Source organism: Aplysia californica, unplaced genomic scaffold (genome assembly GCF_000002075.1).
Source record: "Aplysia californica isolate F4 #8 unplaced genomic scaffold, AplCal3.0 scaffold00688, whole genome shotgun sequence".
Taxonomy (NCBI): domain Eukaryota; kingdom Metazoa; phylum Mollusca; class Gastropoda; order Aplysiida; family Aplysiidae; genus Aplysia; species Aplysia californica.
In genome coordinates, this window is record NW_004797958.1 from 100730 (window position 1) to 105586 (window position 4857).

The window sequence follows — 4857 nt, forward strand, 5'->3', positions numbered from 1 at the left end:
AAAAAAAAAGCACTTTACAATGCAATACTACAGTAACATAAAACCCCGTGTTCTGACCATAATACAATCTCCCAAAACACTAATCTTATCAATTTAAAAAAAGAAACGACTTCAGCTGACATTTGGTTGTATCAAAGAATTTGATCTCTCCTAAACTAGTTGGCGAAGAATAAAAGTTCCTTTTTTTTTGTTTCTTTACTCTTATTCGATTCTAGAAATTATGACTGTTATCCACTTTTTTTATTACTCAAAATCCTTTACTGCTGGCCAATATTTTCATAACATAATAAAGCTCACGATTAGGCAGAAAATGGGTTTAGCATGACTGGGCTGCTCCCCAAACATTGAACAATAATTGTGAGACAGCGTGGTGGAATCAGGCTCTCGTCAAAAAAATCAAAATGAAAAAACTTGCATTTTTCTACAGGTTTGTATATTTTTATAAAATGTTTGCTTTTTGACTCAACACCTTTCATGCCCATTAAAGAACTCATGCGTGAGTGGATTTTTCTCGAAAAACGTCGATTAAAGGCACAAAAAATGTAAATTTTCAGTTGCCACGGACTCTTGAGCTAAGGAAATAACTAATCTTTGGCGGCCTCTTTCTCACTCATTTTACCTCTGAAAACAGGTGACTCCATCTCCTTCATTCGCAAATATCTCGATTTTTATTCAAGATAAAAGGATATTTTTTCCGTTCAAATAAAGACAAGTGAACAAGCTTTAAGATGACACCAATAACTCTACATGCCCAAAAATTGACGAGAGCCTGAATCCACCACGCTGCTTCGCCATTATATTATTAGTTAGTCATCTCTGACGTTGAAAGCACCCTCGAATGACAGAATCTATTCCTCAACCTTGCTTTGATCTGGAATGTTCTGAAACCCTTCAAACGGCGATATCAGAAGGGATCGAAATGTCCTTTGAAGTAATAATTGCTACTACATCCGAGGCTGATTGGGGCATATGGTGTCATTGGTATAATCTTTAAGCTTGATCAGATGCCTTCCTTTTAGTTTAAAAAAAGTCCATCTATGCCGAATAGAAGCCGAAATATTATTTGCGATTGAAGGAGGTCAGGGTCGCCTGGTTTCAGAGGTAAAATTAGCTAGAAAATGCCCCAAAAGTTTGGTAACTTCCAAAGCTCTAGAGTCCTTGGTAACTGAATATTTACATGTTTGTGCCTTTAATCGTGTTTTTCAATCAAATCCATACAGAATTATTTTGAGAGGGATATGAAAGGAGTAGAGCCCAAAAAAGAAAATAAGAAAAAAATTGCCCAATGGTCAGAAAAAAAGCAAATTTCTTTGATATCACTGTTTTGACGAGCGCCTGGTTTCATTATGATGCCTCACATTTATTAACAAAGCGCGGAATGTCGTATTGCAGACAATGGTTAAATTGGCCATTTTGTATTTATTGATTGCTAGTTCAAGCTTCGCTAAAGCAAAGTGGCTACATTGGATGTGTTGACGACAAAGCTGTACATTGATGATGGATGTGGGGGAAACTTCTTCGTGATTGGCTCCAAACTGGGAGAAGGAAAGCCCAGCATGTTTAAGCCACGCCTTTATTCATTCACTCAAGACGATTGAGTGGAGTGAAAGTTGTATAACTGGCCATGGTCTGGTGCCTGTCGCAGGCTACTTACAGCACAGTTTCTATCGTGCTCTCATTCTTTTGTCAGTCTATTATTTCTTCACAATAATATTCTCAGGACAGGTGTTGGGGGAGACTCACCTCTTAGACTTAGAGAGGAAAACTGATCGCTTTTCTACCTGATTAATTTGTGAGGCAGTGTGGGGAAAACAGACGTTCGTCAAAATAAGGAAAGTGAAGATCCCTACGCTTTGTAAATCTGTCACAAGAGAGCAAAATTCGATCAGGCAGAATTGTCGAAGTTGACAAAATTATTTCATATTCATTTGTTTGTTGGGCTGATTCCATTAAAGCTTGACGTCAAACTAAAAGAAAAAAAGAAAAAAAAAGTGAAGAAACTGGCTTTTTCTCGCAGGTTTTAGAATTGTTATCGAAGTTTTGTTTTTTGACTCGATTCCTTTCATGCCCTTTAAAAAACAAATTTAAGTGTGGATTTTTTTGAAAAATGTTGATTAAAGGCATAAAAGATGTAAATTGTCAGTTTCCAGTAAATACATCTACAAGTTGTACGAGCTGAAACAATCCGCTCCGTAAAACATTCTCTCTCTCTCTCTCTCTCTCTCCCTCTCTCTCTCTCTCTCTCTCTCTCTCTCTCTCTCTCTCTCTCTCTCTCTCCCTAACTTAGTCTTTCATTCGTAGCACTGTGTGTTCCGTAACCTCACTGCAGCTGGTGCGAATGAATTTCTATATCTGTCTGTTCTTGCAGTTTGATTTCATTGGTGTGTGTGTATATTATGTTTGGTTACAGAGAAAATTCTCCTTGTATTAAAAAACAACAACAACTAAACAAGCTTCACCTTCGATTTTCTCAAAACAGCATTTTTCGGGATAGCCCCCTTGTGCTTAAAAGCGACAAAGTGAAATTCTGATGTCGGTGGGTGGCTATGTGTTACTGGATGATCTTGCTTTGGCAACGTTATAAGCAGACCAAATTCTACCATTAAAGAAGTTAGAACATTATTAGGTAGAATCTAGTATAACGTAAGCGTTTAACAAATAAGTCTGTTTTTCAATAACTTGATACAATAACAGATTTCTAAAATATTTCCACAGCAGTAAAACCAGAAAAAACGAACGAATGCAATTATATTATTGTATCCAAAACAAATGGGTGACATAAAAAGATCAAGGAAACGTAGCTTTTTTTTAGAGCGTCCGAGCAAAGGAGAACCATGATCGCCGTTGTCTGTCGTAGATCTGGCATTGGATGATGATGATCCAAAACAGGAACAGGTAAATCGATAAAAGGCAAAAAAAAAAGGAAGTGATGACTGAAGCTATGAGCAAAGAAAATGAAAAAATATAAGAAACACATTTATTTTTCGGTTGTTGTTGTTTTTTTTCCTAGCTTTTGCTATGTCTTTCTAGACTTTTGTTAGAGGTTTTTTTTCATCAGAGAACTCGTCTTTTCCCTCTCAGTTTTCACGGGCTTGGGACCGACACAGAGTACACAGTACACTGAGGCCTGATTAAAAAGACGGCACTACCGGGCGCTCACGTCTGGGGGAGGTAGTGTAAGTTAACTAGTGGTTAGTTCGTTTGTCTGTAAGTTAAATTTGTTGGTTACCTAGTTGGTTTGTTAGTTTAATAAGATTGTTAGTTAGTGTTTAGTGTTGGTTAGTTAAAGCTTAATTTTGGTGTATCAGCGATTAGTAAGTGTTACCTAATTGTTGGTATTGAATAGCTAGTAGTAGGCGGAAATTTGTTAGTGGTTGGTGGAGTCAGCTAGTGTTTTACGGTTAGTGTTGGGTAGTTCAAGTGTAATGGTGGTTACGCAGTGGAATGGCTCATGTTTTGAAATGCTTCGTTGGTCTTCCATTGTTACTTGTAGAAATACTATGTTAGTGTTTTATAATCATTGTTGGTTAGTTAAGACATTAAAATTAGAGTTGAATACTCGGTGTTCTTTTCTAAGCCTTGTTGAGTCTGTTTTTGACTGATTAGATTTAGTATTTAATTTGTAAGTTTGTAGAGTACAATTAGTTAATATTGAATACTTAGCTTCTAGTGTTAGTTGATAAGTATTTTAAAAATTCGGTAGTGTTCTTGGTTAATCTTTTAAAGTGATTGTTATTGATGTTAAACTCCAAGAAGATACAGAAATCTCCTTAAAAAGACGTCAGTAAGATTTTAGGAGGTTTAGAGTTGGATCGTGCTAAAACGGTTGAAAGGAAAGAAATATTAGTATTGAATTAGTTCATTAAAAAAGAAAAAGGTTGTAACTACCAAAGGTTCGTGTTTCTCACAAACCCTCCATAATTCCCCTGAGATATAGTAACCCAAATTAGAGACGTAAAATACTATCAGACTCTAATCCAAGCATTATTGTTAGAGTCAAAGAGAACAGAAAGAAACCAAGAATGATGCAACTAGAGAAACAAACACAAATTGAAAAGGAAAAAATTTAAGAATTGTGAGGCAGCGTGGTGGAATCAGGCTCTCGTCAATTTTTTGGCATGTAGAGTTATTGGTATCATCCTGTAGCTTGTTCACTTGTCTTTATTTGGAGGAAAAAAATATCCATTTATCTTGAATACAAGTCGATATATTCGCGAATGAAGGTGGTGGGGTCACCTGTTTTCAGAGGTAAAATTAGTGAGAAACAGGCCGCCAAAGATAAGTTATTTCCTTAGCTTAAGAGTCGGTGGTAACAGAAAATTTACATTTTTTGTGCTTTTAATCAACGTGTTTCAGTAAAATCCACACAGAAATGGGTTCTTTAATGGGCATGAAAGGTGTCGAGCGAAAAAAACAAAAATTTGATAAAAATTCACTAACCTGTGGAAAAATGCAAGTTTCTTCACTTTGATAATTTTGACGAGAGCCTGATTCCACCATGCTGCCTCACAATTGATGTGATGTTCATGATTTCTTGATGTTTTAACACAGATATTGAACGTTTGTAAAAGTAACGACATGATAGGCAGAAACTGCAGTCCATGTGCCATTTAAGGCACAGTTTTAACATAGTCAAATAGATTACGTGTGGCTATATACGGGGAAGAGGACGATCCTCATATCTTAAGCCACGCCTCTTATTCACCCATTGCAAGATCCCAAAACGAGCCACTGAGTTGAGAGAGTTGTGATTGGCCATTGTTGGATTTCCCGGATTCCATACTGTAACAGTGGGCTCTCGTGGCCTAGAGGTTAAGGTGTTGGCCTCTCATTCAAAGGTCCCGGGTTCGATTCCGG